The sequence below is a fragment of the Somniosus microcephalus genome, chromosome 23, assembly GCF_052327205.1.
Source record: "Somniosus microcephalus isolate GS21.2 chromosome 23, FLI_Smic_1.0, whole genome shotgun sequence".
NCBI classification, from domain to species: domain Eukaryota; kingdom Metazoa; phylum Chordata; class Chondrichthyes; order Squaliformes; family Somniosidae; genus Somniosus; species Somniosus microcephalus.
This window is the reverse complement of record NC_141009.1, coordinates 31891294-31907775: the sequence shown is the minus strand read 5'-3', so window position 1 is coordinate 31907775 and position 16482 is coordinate 31891294. Positions and strand designations below refer to the sequence as shown.

The 16482-nt window shown below is 44.5% G+C and overlaps 1 pseudogene; it reads left to right on the top strand.

The window, feature by feature from the left end:
* The first annotated feature begins 9383 nt into the window (after positions 1-9383).
* LOC147101794 (putative G protein-coupled receptor 82) lies at positions 9384-12444 on the top strand (annotated as a pseudogene).
* The last annotated feature ends 4038 nt before the right edge of the window (positions 12445-16482 follow it).

Here is a 16482-nt window from a genome sequence, read left to right as displayed (position 1 = left end):
GTGACATGGGCTTTATCTGGGTGGTGGACATGTACTTTATCTGGGTGGTGGACATGGACTTTATCTGGGTGGTGGACTTGGACTTTATCTGGGTGGTGGACATGGACTTTATCTGGGTGGTGGACATGGACTTTATCTGGGTGGTGACTTGGACTTTATCTGGGTGGTGGACATGGACTTTATCTGGGTGGTGGACATGGACTTTATCTGGGTGGTGGACATGGACTTTATCTGGGTGGTGGACATGGACTTTATCTGTGTGGTGGACTTGGACTTTATCTGGGTGGTGGACTTGGACTTTATCTGGGTGGTGTACATGGACTTTATCTGGGTGGTGACTTGGACTTTATCTGGGTGGTGGACATGGACTTTATCTGGGTGGTGACATGGACTTTATCTGGGTGGTGGACATGGACTTTATCTGGGTGGTGGACATGGACTTTATCTGGGTGGTGGACTTGTACTTTATCTGGGTGGTGGACATGGACTTTATCTGGGTGGTGGACATGGACTTTATCTGGGTGTTGGACATGGACTTTATCTGGGTGGTGGACATGGACTTTATCTGGGTGGTGGACATGGACTTTTTCTGGGTGGTGGACATGGACTTTATCTGGGTGGTGGACTTGGACTTTATCTGGGTGGTGGACATGGACTTTATCTGGGTGGTGGACATGGACTTTATCTGGGTGGTAACTTGGACTTTATCTGGGTGGTGGACTTGGACTTTATCTGGGTGGTGGACATGGACTTTATCTGGGTGGTGGACATGGACTTTATCTGGGTGGTGACATGGACTTTATCTGGGTGGTGGACATGGACTTTATCTGGGTGGTGGACATGGACTTTATCTGGGTGGTGGACATGGACTTTATCTGGGTGGTGGACATGGACTTTATCTGGGTGGTGACTTTGACTTTATCTGGGTGGTGACATGGACTTTATCTGGGTGGTGGACATGGACTTTATCTGGGTGGTGGACATGGACTTTATCTGGGTGGTGGACATGGACTTTATCTGGGTGGTGGACTTGGACTTTATCTGGGTGGTGGACTTGGACTTTATCTGGGTGGTGGACATGGACTTTATCTGGGTGGTGGACATGGACTTTATCTGGGTGGTGGACTTGGACTTTATCTGGGTGGTGGACTTGGACTTTATCTGGGTGGTGGACATGGACTTTATCTGGGTGGTGGACTTGGACTTTATCTGGGTGGTGGACATGGACTTTATCTGGGTGGTGGACATGGACTTTATCTGGGTGGTGGACTTGGACTTTATCTGGGTCATGGACATGGACTTTATCTGGGTGGTGGACATGGACTTTATCTGGGTGGTGGACATGGACTTTATCTGGGTGGTGGACTTGGACTTTATCTGGGTGGTGGACATGGGCTTTATCTGGGTGGTGGACATGGACTTTATCTGGGTGGTGGACATGGACTTTATCTGGGTCATGGACATGGACTTTATCTGGGTGGTGGACTTGGACTTTATCTGGGTCATGGACATGGACTTTATCTGGGTGGTGGACATGGACTTTATCTGGGTGGTGGACATGGACTTTATCTGGGTGGTGGACTTGGACTTTATCTGGGTGGTGGACATGGGCTTTATCTGGGTGGTGGACTTGGACTTTATCTGGGTGGTGGACATGGACTTTATCTGGGTGGTGGACATGGACTTTATCTGGGTGGTGGACTTGGACTTTATCTGGGTGGTGGACATGGACTTTATCTGGGTGGTGGACATGGACTTTATCTGGGTGGTGGACATGGACTTTATCTGGGTGGTGGACTTGGACTTTATCTGGGTGGTTCTGTTAACTCAGGCTCACTTGCAGACATGTGGATTGTGCAAAAATCTCTCCTTTAATGGCCGTCACCTCCTGAAGAACAAAGGTCACTTCAATATCGTTGGCTGAGAATTTCCTGGATGGCATTTAATGCAGAAATTATGCCGAAATTTATGCCGGTTTCTGCACTGATTTTACCAAAGGGAACTTGGTCCCAAAGTTCCTGAGAGTCACATTAGCATAGGCCGGAACATAAAGAACGGAGTAAAACAAGCAGAAATCAGCAGAAACAATCGGCGCCCCAGGAAAGCGCTGAACATACGCTATCTTCCTTCTTAAAGTCATTCTTTCTCTTATTGATGGCGTTAATGTGGGAAAGTGTGAGGTCATCCAATTTGGACCTGAGAAAGATAGGTCAGAGCAATTTCTAAGTGGCGAGAAGCTAGGAACTGGAGGAGCAGCGAGATTTAGGGCTCCAAGCACAGAAATCACTAAAAACTAGTGGACAGGTACAAAATTAATTCAAAAGACTAATGAAATGTAGGCCTTTATCTCAAAAGGGCTGGATTACAAAGGGGTGGAACTTATGTTACAGCTGTACAGAGCTCTCCGCCCATACCTCAGTTCATCTGCTGCTGAAACCCTCATCCATGCCTTTGTTACCTCGAGATTTGACTATTCCAGCGCTCTCTTGGCTGGCCTCCCATCTTCCACCCTCCATTAACTTGAGCTCATCCAAAATCTGTTGCCCGTATCCTAACTCGCACCAAGTCCTGTTCACCCATCCCCCCTGTGCTCACTGACCTACATTGGCTCCTTGTTTGGCAACACCTCGATTTTAAAATTTGCATCCTTGTTTTCAAATCCCTCCGTGGCCTCACCCCTCCCTATCTCTGTAACTTCCTCCAGTCCTACAACCCTCTGAGATCTCAGCACTTCAATTCTGGCTTCTTGCGCATCTTCGATTTTAATCGCTCTACCATTGGCGGCCATGCCTTCAGCTGCCTAGGCTCTAAGCTCTGGAATTCCCTCCCTGAGCCTCTCCGCCTCTTTGCTCCTCTCCTTGTTTAAGACACTCCTTAAAACCTACCTCTTTCACCAAGCTTTGAGTAACCTGTCCTAATAGCTCCTTGTGTGGCTCGGTGTCGAATTTTGTTTGATTAGGCGCCTTGGGACATTTTACTACATTAAAGGTGCTATTTAAAGGTGCTATATAAATGCAAGTTATTGTTGTTGTTGGTTGTAGTTAGACCCCATCTGGAGTACTGCACTCAGTTCTGGGCACCGTACCTCAGGGAGGATATATCCAGTGCAGATTCACTAGAATGATTCCAGGGCTAAAAGGGTTAAATTATGAGGATGGGTTGCATAGACTAGAGCCGCGATTTTATCAGCACTGAGAGGGCAGGTTTGGAGGCGGGTCAAAATTGTTTTGACGGCGGGGTCCGATCCCGCCGTCAACCCGCCTCCAACAATTTTCCCAAGTGTCGGGTCCCAAACTTGCTCATGGACCCGACACCTAGCGGCGGGAAGAGGATTAAAGCCAATTACCTGCCTGTTAACAGGCAGTTGAGAGTAGTTGAAAGGCTATTTTTAAATTTTGTCCGCTTCTGCCTCGGGCTTCCCGAAGTCCGGCCACCACACCAGGTAAGTGTGGCGTGTTGTGAGTCTGCTGTAATGTTTCTGGATTGATGACAGTTGCAGAAGTGGTGTGAAGAAAATGCTATAAAATACCAGAAATTGTCATTTTGGATCCTGCTGTACCTAAAATTTTGGCGTAAGTTTACGCTCGTTCTAAATGCAGGAAACTCGTATTCTCTGGTCTTTTGCCCGGAGGCCGAACTATGTCAATGAACCAAATGGGGTTTCGGAAGCGGTGCAAATGATTGAGGAAATTTGTGTGTAGCGATGTTTTGGCGTAAAACGATAAATCATTTATGCGCGAATAGCCCAGGAAAAAAATGGTGAAACTCCATTCTAATTGCCGTAATGAGCTGAAACTTTCCAGGAAATTCTGGGCTTATGAGTCAGACTTTGCTTAAAGTTTTGTGAATCGTAGCTTTGCGTGCAGCTAATCTGGGTTTTGAATTTGTTCATCATGTAGTAACGCCAAGAAATACGTTCTCGATTTGCTCATCTGCTAACGTATGATTATCATAGCTGGATTCTGTGGCAGAAGTTCCTAAACCACAGCTGCCATGAGGTGGGCTGACAAGAAACTGCTGTGTTCCTTCTGTTTGTAAGTCGAGCGACTTGCAGGAAGGCTCCTAATGGCCAACACCAGGAAATGTTACCCTGATCGGTTACATGGTTTTGTGCATTTTTAATTCACGTTATAACAATCGATTTTGGAAATTGCCAGATATGCAAAACTAGAAATGCTTTTAGTTCTTAGAATTAAAGGATATGCTGTTTCTTGCCGATCCTTACATGCCCCATATAAATAAATATATATTGTCTTTCTTTTTACTCTGACATAGATCTAATTTTACTGCAGCTGTTGGTTCCGTTGAGTTATTGGTCAAATGTGAAGAAACCCAAAACTTCTCACGGAAATTCTGTGAAGTGTTATTTCATCTCAGTAGAAAATAAATTACTGGATGATGCACAGGAGTCAACAAGAACTAGGCAGTATCCTCTGGCTTGTAACCAATAACTGCAACTTTGCATAACTTGTCATTAGCTCGCATCAACAGCATATGTGTCTTTCAATTTATAGATGCCAACGCGTATTCACTTGGCTGGTCTGGAGCGAGGCAGGGTTATTTCACGCTATTAATAGACACTATTAATGTGGGCACTACCTATAAAGTTTAATGCTACTAGTTTTGTTTGCATTGTTGCCTGTGGAGAATGCTTTAAACCTGAAGAGATTTATCTTGATTTTTTGATCTTCACATCAGGTATGTTTTATTCTGCTATTTTGTACTTCCCAGTGAGCAGGACACTTTCCACAGCTACTTAGAAGTGAGTGGCTACTGAGCATGAGGAGGTTTTAATTATTTTTATATTATTGTCCTTGGTTTGGGGCATTATTGGTTAAATCAGGGATGTTGCTACTTATATTTAATTGTATCTCAGTTGGTGTTTTCTTTTATGTTTGAAGAGTTTGGGTTGTTTTCATTGGCTTTAAAGACTGTAGAAACTGCCAATGTTGGGGTCTAGTTTAAAAATCGAACAGCTACAAAGGGTTAGCGTAAAAGAATAAAGCAAACATGAGGAGCAGTAGGTTCACTCTCTCATCCAGGTAAGGCAAAAACAATTCAGGAAAAGCTCTTACTGTTTAGGAGAAAATGGCCTAGAAATTGAGTTTTGGCGCAGCCAGGGCTTTAGCGCCGGAAGTTAGTGCCGGAGCTAAGTCGCGCTGGTCGGGCCCAAAATTCAATAGTTCTGCGCCCAAACGGCTGCTGGCGCTGCTGAGAGCTGTTTGCGCCTGAAAACTGGCGCAACGCGCTGAATTTCGGCGCTATTCCGGCGCTGCGGCGCCCGCTGCGGTGCGGCAGGTTCGGGAAGTGCAGGCCTCCTCCTTCCCTTAAGGAGGAGCTGCCTGCACCCGGCCGCGGCCCGCGAAAATCTTTTTAAAAATGAGCCCGGCACCTCGGACAAGTGCCGGGCTTGCTTCTGTTCCAGGGGGGGGGGGGGAAGTCCGGGGAGGGAGCTGCGGCCAGGCGGCCGGCGGGAAAGCGGCCGGCCGCCGCGGGGCCTTTAATGCGCCGGCGCAAAGTCATGTAAGACTCTGTTGCCAGAGTCTTAGTTGCGGCTGCCACGGGCGAGGCGGCCGCAACTGAATTTCGGCGCTGGGGCCCGTCGGCATGGCAACCGGGACGCTGCGCACACCGATGACGTCATCGGTGCCGGCGCAGCGCTACCGGTCTACCGCGGCGGAAGGGCCCCAGGCAATTTCGGCGCCGGCGCCAATTGCAGCGCTAGGCCCTCTAGCGCCGCAAAATCGGCGCTAAGGGCACTGAATTTCTAGGCCATTGTCTTTTTCTCTTTGAAGATCCACCAGTTCCGCTCTCTGAACTCCAAAAGGCGCCATTTAGACAATGTCAGCCATGGGACCCATTAGGAAGTATTGGAAATCAGGAAAGGTCCAGGTCACGCCGTTTCACTGGCTACGAACACAGAGGTAGCTGAAACTGAAATTTTCCAGCTCAAACAACTCAAATCACCATCATTGATCTGAAGCAGTGCTTGTACATACTACTGCACTGAGCTGCTCACTGATAGAGCCTGTGCTTGACTGCAGCCGAGAGCTTCTGCAGAATTTGGAAGCTCAAAGTAGGGGCCTCTGTGGACGAGGGGAAGTAACCCCAAACTTTAAATACAGCCTACCTGAATAGAGGAGAATCCCCCATCCACCCCCACCCATACTCCCATGTATTTAAACCTCCTCCTTTACTTTTAATATTAATGTTTTGTAATTGTCTTTTATTGATTTTTAAAGCTCACTGTGCTGAAATGGAATTGAGGTTTCTAGTGCTTGTCCTGAAGAGTAATTTGTGTAAATTGTCCTTGTTCTTTTTGACATTGTTTTCAGTTCTGAGGCATGGAGCGCTATCTCACTCGTCCACTTCTTGCCCCCAGTGCCACCATCATGCACTCTCAAATCAGGTACAGTACGGCCTGATACAGAATAAAGTTCCCTCAACTCTGTCCCAACAGTGCGAGCGACAAAGATTGTTAGAATCAGCCATAATTCTTTGCAACCATGTGATTTTTTTTAAAGGGGCATAGATGCTCAGATTTATTTTTCAGTTTTGTTATAGAGCAGTAAAGTTAAATGGTTTCATATTTACCTGGAACTGTCATTTAAAAATCAATATTGCAGATTTAATACCTTTCCCCCAGTTTGAGTTTTTTATGGGGAGGAGAGAAGGTGCTTGTGGGAAATACCTTGGCTCTATGCATTTACATGAAGTATGGCGTAATGCTTTCCAGCATCCAATGCTGATTCTGAAATTTGTCAAAATACAGTGACCATATGGTGCACCTCAGGGCTGGTATGCTGCCCATTTTAGACTGACGTGAAACAGTTTCAGTTCCACACATCAATATAAAAAGTGCAATGTAACTCAGACTTAGTCACCCAAATTAAATTTAAACAAGTGGTGTGAGCCCAGCCTGAGGAGGTAGCCTTGCTCCTTTTGCACTCCCTGCTCTACCTTGAAGCACTGCGAGCCCCAGGAAATGTTATTGATTCCTTTTAATATTTGCAGAGACTCCACCTTCCCATCGGTTATTTATTCTTAAAATGTAGCGTCGACTGAGTGCCTGGGAGGGGAACTGTACGTATGTGTTCTTGCAGGGCAGCATTTTCCTCGGCCAGAGAGTAACAAGGAATCAGCAGTATAACCTGGGTCTGCTGGCCTCACTTTGCTTTGAACTGCTATCAGTCTGAAACTAGTACCTGTGGTGCATTGATGCCAGTAGATTCATGACTGGTTAAAATTCATTACTTAACCCTATTCTTTCAAACATTCTTGGTAAACATAAAACATTATTTGAAGGAATGGCTGAGAACCAATAGAACAGACTCTGTACTTTCTCAGTCGTTTTATCTAACTCGGCCTTGTGGCTTTTTGTGTGAATCAGTTTCCATTTTTGACTTTATTTGAACCGCTGTACACTCACAAACTGAATGGTGGAATCAGAAAAGCAGTCCTGGTTCGAGTTTGTACATTGCCCTCCAACCATTGACTTGCCCAGTACCAATTTAGCAGCAGCAACAAAGTGTCTTGTCACCCTCACAGTTCACAGAATGGTGTGTTTGAATGTGAGATTATTAGCACGTAAGTGACAGGTTATAAAATATATTTTTTCTATCCATTTTTGTCTTCGGATGCTATCTAGTGGCTGCAGATATATTACCAGTTTTACAGCAGAGCCGGAGAGGATGCACCTGAGTTTCAGAGTTTGGGAACACAATGTATTTGAAAACCACATTATGGTTGGACAAGGGTTTGCAGGAAACTGATCGCAAGCTGAACTAGCCACGGGGAAATAAGTACAAATAATTCACTGCATGTGAAATAGTGCTAATAAAAAGTGTGTAGGATTTGAAGAAGATTTTAGGAACAGAAAAAGTTAATTTGGCCCAACAAACCACAGTCTGAGGTCCTAAAAGTAGTCCATGGGATACCACGCTGACATCTTCACAGCGTGAAAAGCTTCCATTGATGTCAGTCTTCTCTCTTCACTTAGCCTCTCCAATTGCTTTTTGAAAATTTTAAATCAATTTCCCGATTCGCCATTGGAGCTAATTAATTAAATATGACCTCCCCTTTCTGAATCCACAATGACTGCCCTTTATCAAACTATGATTTTCTACACGATTGCCCCCCGCTAGATCCTTGAATGTAATTTTTGAAAATTTCCCCTGTAGCTGATGGCTAATTGACTTGTACATTGTTTTGAGGTATGTCTTTTTAACCTTATATTTATCATTTTCCAGTCCTCAGGAACCTCTCCTGAATCTGTTATCTGTTTCATTCCCTGTTTCCTTTAAGACTCATTGATGTATGTTGTCCGTACCTGGTTGATGAGCATCTGGCTTTCTCTTGGGGAGACCAAACGCAGGTTGGGTGATCACTTTGTGGAACACCTCTGTTCAGTCCACAAGCGTGACCCTGAGCTTCTAGTCATTTTAATTCTCTGCCCCACTCCCACTCTGATCGCTCTGTCCTTGGCCTCCGATACTGTTCTAATGAAACTCAACGGAAGCTCAAGGAACAGCACCTCATCTTTCGATTAAACACTTTACAGCCTTCAGGATTCAACATTGAGTTCAACAATTTCAGATCATAACCACTGCTCCCATTTTTTCAGACAGCAGGTGCTGGTAATGGTTCTGCTGTTGCCATTTACAGCTCCTCTAGACCCATCTTTTGTTTCTTTACTTGTCCAATTACCACCCCCTGTTGCCTTGCACCATCATCCCTTTGGTCATCTAATCTTTCCCGCCTTCCACCCTGTCACAGACCTTCCCTTTTGTTCTTTCCTCCCCTCCCCCCTTTCCCTGCCTCTGTACCTGCTTAAAACCTGTTACATCTCTAATTTTTCCCAGTTCTGACAAAGGGTCATCGACCTGAAACGTTAACATGTTTCTCTCTCCACAGTTGCTGCCTGACCTGAGTATTTCCAGCATTTTCAGTTTTTATTTCAGATTTTCATCATCCGCAGTATTTTGCTTGTGTTCTAACTTTCTGTGTTGTTTTCTGCGTACTTCCTAGCCCCCTTTGCAGTCCCTGGAAATCTGAATCTAATTTAGGCAAATGCAAAGTAACTGTTCAACACTCTACTAATGCCATATCCTCCAACGTCAGTCTCCACTTTCATTTTTAAATGGAGTTTACATTTGAAAAGCTTTTGCTTTACCTAAAATCATTTCCCACACCCGAAACTAGTTTCTGTATCAGTAGCTGGAGGTTGACACCATAGCCACGGGTATCACCCTTGACTCAGTTTTGGGATCAAGTCCCACTCCAAAGACTTGAGCACAAAAATCGAGGCTGAAATCCTGTGGGATCTGCTCTTCCTGCTCCAGTCTCTATAGATTAGTCCAACACCTCCAGGGGAGGGGAGTTGAAATTCAATATTTTAGTAATAATCTCATGAAAAAATACATGGGCCGCTGGGGTTCTTTTGAAATTTAAGAACTCAACCAATATTTTTGTCCTGTCTCTTCCTACGATGCACGAGGTGAATCGAGCGACTCCCAATGAGGAGAATCATTCCACTCCATTGCACAGCTGCCTGGAAGTCCAGCATACGGTGCCGCTGTTTTAACCTTTGAATTTCGACTTCTGTTATGAAAATGTGTCTTTCTCTTTTTAGGATATTGACAGCAGCAGCGAATCATGAATCTCACCGCAAAATGGCAGGGTATAACTTGCAACTATACGGCTGGCCAACTGGAGAAGGAGATCCTTCCAGTCTTGTATTCTTTCATTATCTGCATTGGATTACCAGCCAATTGCCTGGCCTTGTTGGTATTTGTACGGCAATCTTTTAAGAAACACGGCGTCCTCGTCTATCTGGTGAACCTCTCGGTGGCTGATTTGATCAATTGCCTGGTCCTTCCATTCAGATTAGCCCTGCTTACTATGGGAGACACCTGGGAAGAAAACTCTGGGACATGTATAGCTGTAATAGCAATCATTAACTTGTGTTTTTATAGTACACTCGCGTGCAGGACACTGTGCATTACTTTTATAAGCCTCAGCCGATATGTAATAATTGTAAAATACCACAATAGTAAGCTGAGTGCTTTTTATGATGCAGCTTTTGCAAAATATGCTTGTGTTGCATCCTGGATTGTGGGGATTCTAATTGTGTCAACAACTTCAATTCACATGTTCAGACTAATGAGTGCATCTGAATCTATGTGCTACAGTGTCAAGATTTACAAAGGCTCACAGACCACTCCCATTATACTTGTAGCCGTTTCAATCATATTTTTTATTATTTTAATGGCATTTGTTTTTTTTAATGCTTTTATCATACAGTATTTGTTCCAAGTGATAAAAAGCAGCACGGTTCAACGAAACCAGGACCTTCACATTCGAACACAGTTCATAATTTGTGCTGCCATAACTTCTTTCATTGCTTGTCACCTGCCATATTACAGTTACCAGATCACGTCGAGTATCTATCGAATCGTTCACAATGACTGCCAGTGGCTGGTGCAAATGCAAAAGGCAAAAAATATATTACTGTGGTTGGTTTCGTTCAACAGCTGTCTAGATCCTATTCTGTACTATGTCATCCCCAAATGTTCTTCAAAAGTTAAATCGAACTCAGAGCAACATATTGTTGCAGAAAAGTCTCTAGAAAAGGAAACTGCATATTATCAGTAATGATCTTATGATCAATATTTACAAAATGGGAGTATTTATATCTGGTTCTTAAGACAAAAATGTTTCCTCCAATACTTTAGAAACGTTCGTAGTCCCACCTTTTACATCAATGTTTTGGCATTTGCAGTACTTTTAGATCCAACCGTTTCTCTGCAATAGCCAGGTGCTTACTATGGTTTAGGCATTTACAACATCCAGTGGATCAGGATGAGGTAATGCTACACAGCTATTGGTCCTGCCAACCAGACAGTCCACTGTAGATCCACATTGGACTGGATACTTGAGCCACAGCTGCAATACTGGGTGAGGAATGGAACAGGTGGCCTCAGTCCCTGTTCCTTGCCCCCCACTTCTTATTTTTAGTAGCTTGTTTGATTACTGCCATTCCTATGAGGAGAGATTGAGTAGACTAAAAGAAAGAAAAGAAAGACTTGCATTTATATAGCGCCTTTCATGACCACCGGACGTCCCAAAGTGCTTTACAGCCAATGAAGTACTTTTGAAGTGGGGTCACTGTTGTAATGTAGGAAACATGGCAGCCAATTTGCACACAGCAAGCTCCCACTCCAGCAATGTGATAATGACCAGATAATCATTTTTTTTGTTATGTTTATTGAGGAATAAATATTGGCCAGGACACTGGGGATAACTCCCCTGCTCTTCTTCGAAATAGTGCCATGGGATCTTTTACGTCCACCTGAGAGAGCAGACGGGGCCTCAGTTTAATGTCTCATCCGAAAGACGGCACCTCCCTCAGCACTGCACTGGAGTGTCAGCCTAGATTTTTGTGCTCAAGTCTCTGGAGTGGGATTTGAACCCATAACCTTCTGACTCAGAGGCAAGGGTGCTACCAACTGAGGCACTGACTGGCAAACTAGGCCTATATTCCCTCGAGTTTAGAAGAATGAGAGGTGATCTCATTGAAACATATAAGATTTTGAGAGGGCTTGACTGGGTAGATGCAGGGAGGATGTTTCCCCAGGCTGGGGAGTTTAGAACCAGGGGTCAGAGTCTCAGAATAAGGGGTTGACAATTTAGGACTGAGATGAGAAATTTCTTCACTCAGAGGTGGTGAATCTTTGGAATTCTCTACCCCAAAGGGCTGTGAATGCTCAGTGGTTGAGTATATTCAAGACAGAGATCGATAGATTTTTGGATACTAAAGGAATCAAGGAATATGTGGATACTGCGGGAAGGTGGAGTTGAGGTAGAAGATCAGCCATGATCTTGTTGAGTGGCGGAGCAGGCTCGAAGGGCCTACTCCTGCTCCTATTTCTTATGAGGATGATGATGTGGGTTTGGCAGCTGTGTTTTTTTTTTCATATGCTGACTATAATGAAACAATCTTGGATTCCTCCACTGCTGTAGTGGGTGGGTTTCACAATTGGGGATGTCACAGAGTTTACTTTTTTGTCTTAAGTCTGTGGACAGAGGGAGAGAGATTTGCAATCCAACATTACGCCCCCTTCAATCAGAGCTTCTTATCTTAGAAAGCGACTTGTTTTTGTACAGTGCTAGATTTTGTCAAGTGAGATTTGAGGCTGGTGACAATTTTTCTTTTTGCAAATGTTAGTCACAAGCATGAACTGATCTCTGTTAAAGGCCATCTTACTTTTCATGATACCAGTGAGTTCTACCCATCTTTCGAGGGTATGGGACCCTTTTCCAAGTGTACCTTGTGTTGGGATTGCTCACTGCTAGATCTCTTCTGATTTTGCTATTATTTGTTTTGTAACAATTTTCTAAATTTAAATATAAGCAGGGTAATGACAAATAAAAATTTCAAGCAAGGTTGGACCTGTTCATAAGGTGCCTGATCATTTCAATGTCTCATAAGTATTAACTGCACCCTTTTATAATGGGCAGAAAAGCCCTCTTAAAGTACGAGGCAGAACAATTTGCTGAGTTGATCCAGAACTTCGGGCCCCCACGAGTGAGTACGCACTGGGTACTCATGCGTAGGCCCAACGAAAGTGCCGGTTTCGTGCATTACTGCACATGCGCGGGAAACCGACACTTCCGTTCCCTTAAAGGAAGGGGTTCACAGGTCGAACGCGTGCGCCGGAGAGGCTGCGCGTACGCCTGGAACTTCCGTTTTTTTTGCAGGTTTCTCCAGCAGGGTAAGTCTCCAGGAGCTACGCTTTTAAAAAAAAGCAGTCGCAAGGCCTGCTTTTAACAAGGTAAGTGGTGAATTAAGTAAAATTAAAACATTTTTTCCACATGTTTATTATTTTTAAATAATTTAAAGAAAGGTAAGTTTATTTTTAGCCCCGTTAGAAACTGTAATTAATTTTTTCAAAAATTTGAATTATTGTTTAAAATAGTTATTTTATGTAATTTATAGTTATTTTTTAAAATGTGATGTTTTTTTTTGATGAATTTATTTGAAGTTTTAGTTATGTTTTGGGGCTGAATTGTATTCATAGATCTGATAGGTCTTCCTGTCAAATCTAGGAATACAATTCCCTGCTACCATTGGCTCTCCATGGCCCACGTGATCCCAGGGGACGCTTCGAACTAACTGCGCCCCTGGGATACGCAAGCACTGCGCATCGGCAGTTGGAGCAGGCCCAGGGTCGGAATCCCACGCGGGCCCACAGCTCAACGGCCGGTGCGCTAGGTAAGTGCAGGTCGGAGGCTTGCACCCGCGGGAAGCCTCCGACCCGAATTTCTGGGCCGATGTTTTGGTCTCAGGTCAGGATGTTGGTAAGAACTTGTTTCTCCGATGGTTTGAAGGGGCAACTTGGCCTCGGGCTGATTTTAGTGCATTTGTCACTTCCACACACTTCTGCCTTAGCTTCCTGCGCACTGTGTAAAGAAAGAATCTGCATTCGCATAACCCCTTTCACAATCTCAGGACGCCCCAAAGTGCTTTACAGCCAATGAAGTACTTTTGGAGTGTAGTCACTGTTGTAATGTAGGGAACGTAGTGTTGTAGTGTAGCCATGTAGCAGCGATGGTAAATTTTATTTTATGATGACTGAACAGAAAATTACAGCAAGCAAGTCCAATGAATAATGCTTACAGTGATATGAACCTGTTTTTGTTATAGTTATAAAACTTATGTTTTTAGAGTATCTATGGAAGAAATTGCAAATGGTCTTTGTACAAAGTAGTTTGTAACTCCTTCACTGATAAGCATGTGTGTGTATGCACACGTGTGTTGTATCAACTGAGCCTATCGAGCTTAGAACAATTAGACAGATACATCCCCTCCTATTCTACATTTGCCTCTTTGATGACAGAAAGCACTGAAAACCTGGTGAACTTGTGCGAGCAAGACTTGGGCCAAGGAGTAACGGCAGAGGATTGGGAGCATGGGCGCGAAGGTGGATCATCGTAGACACTGCCCGCGGCAGAATGAGATCGGGTCACCGAAAAATCATGGACGAAAAACCTCGGCCTCTTGCTGGAGGGGCTGTGGTGAAACAGACTCAGCGCGATGTTCTGATTGTACTCTCAAGGAGTGCTAATAAACGCCACCCCCCCCCCACCCCCGCCTTGACAAAGCTGGCCACTGAGTTAAATGTTTGGGAATTCATTACCAGTGACTTCAGTACATGTAGCTATTGTGGTGCAGGATTTTTATTTTATGGAACTTGGGAGGGTTTTTTTGTGTGAAGTTGAAGATAGCAAAAGATTTGTCTCAACTTGTTTGGAGCGTTGCGGTGAGGGACAGAAAGAATGTCACAAGAATGAACACATGATGAGGCTACATTGCTGTTATGTCCAATAGGCATGTTGTGGGAATGTAATGGATGCTTTTATTTCAGATTCTCTGGAGCATTCTCCCAACCATCTAACAAAACTAGAGGAGAAGCTAGAGTGTAGTTGTTGCATTCTCCCATCAAATACAATGCACATCTATGGCAACAAAGCTCAGAAACTATTGTACCAATTGGTTTAATAATAACTAAGTTTAATGTAATGTCCAACATGTTGGTAATCGTTGTTTTAAAAATGGTCCGGGATCATTGCACCCTGTCAAGCTGTGCTTTGACAGTCTACATGCTTTGTTTAAATACATAAGCAGAGAAAACATGTTCAGAGAAGTTGTAGAGTGAGTGAGTACAAGTGAGGGCGAGTATGAGATGCAACGTCCACAACTTAATGCTTCTGCGCTTTTTAAAAATATATATCTGTTTAAAAGATGGACACAGAAAAAATAAATGTTTGTTTCAGATTTTTATTCATTTTGCTCTAGAACAATTATAGAACCTGCTTATGTATGTGGTGAAAAATAGCACCGGCTGAATCCTTCATCGTGTAACTGAAAGGAATAACACTCCTGAGATAATGAAACGTCCACCCCACTTAGAGTGAATACCTGGGTACTGATGATCAGCATTTACCCGATCAGGATCAGTGGAAACCAGTGACCCCAGTCATCGGGAAAGCAACATCTGTGCGCTGACTAGATATCTTCATTGCAGTTTTTAAGACTTTCTGAGGTAGCTTTATCGGAGTTAAGCATCAAGACCATAATCTTGTTTGCAAAGTGCAGACTCATTTACGAGTCAGGCTAACAACCTGATACAGCAGGGAACGTAGTAAATTGAAGTTCAACCATCCACACAAAAATAGTCTGAAGACTCCAAGCTTTGACAAAAGTTCAGTTTCCATATCATAATCTGCTGTTCCCTCTATTTCATCAAAGCTTAAGTAGCACTCAGTCAGCTAGCGATATAGTGAAACTCCTAATCCAGGAAAACGTTGTCATGAATAACAAGATTTCATTATAAAAAGCTTCCACCAAGCTGATGTTTTTATTGAGGAGCCTAGGAGAAGGGCCAAGGCCCACGGTGCTGGGCACCACCAAAGCTGTTGAGGAGGAGAGATGAGGTAAATTGCAAAGGAATAACTGATTCCTGTACCAAGGCAGCAGGCTGAACATGGAGTACATGAGAGACATTGGCTGGAATTTTCCGGGGTGGTACCAGATGCAATCGGAGGCAGGTCGGGTGGGAAAGTTGTTATTTTTGGGAGCGGTCGGGAACCCGCTGCCATCCCGCCCCCGCATGCCTTTCCCCCAGGTGCGTCTATCAGCGTGGACTGACCTGACCCGCAGAGGCGGGCGACCTAATTTAAATTATTGGTAGCTGGTTGTCAGACCCTTAAGAGTGGTTTTAACCTTACCTTTTGAATTTAACTGCATGGCCACAGGAAACATGCTGCTCGGGAACCACGTCTGTCAACCTGAGGCGCATGTTCAGTGGCCATTGCTCCAGCTGATTAGTTGACAGCATCAAAATGTACTATAAAAGCTCCCACCTGACAGCTGATCACTTTCCTCAGCAGAAGCTGTTTCTCACGACATTCCCAGCACAGATTCTGCAGGCTGCAGTCTTTCCAGCAAAGTCTCCATCCAGTGTCACCTCATTGGAAGAACCTCTCTCACCATTGGCAGATTGCTTCTGTCCATCTGTACTTCACCTGCCATCTATTCCATCAACATGGATGCCGTTTATACTGTCTCACCTTGGTCCTCAGAATCTGACCATGATGAGCCCCAACATCAGCAGCACCAGGCACACCAGCAGCACCAAAGCAGCAACACCAACCTTCTCTGCAATCACCTGATGCTGCACAGGACACAGAGCATCAGCACCTGAGCACATTGCTGCCCGGGAGACCAGGGATGGCCAGATTTACTTCACTTGATGCTGTACACCAATAGGGCTGCCACATGATGCGCCAGGTTGGCACCACCCCACACCAACACCATAAAGCATCCCTACAATGACCAAGCCATTCCTTTCACACTCACTACCATTGCTGGAGGTGCCATTATGTCTCACCATTCACTGCAACTCACTAAGCCACTTACAA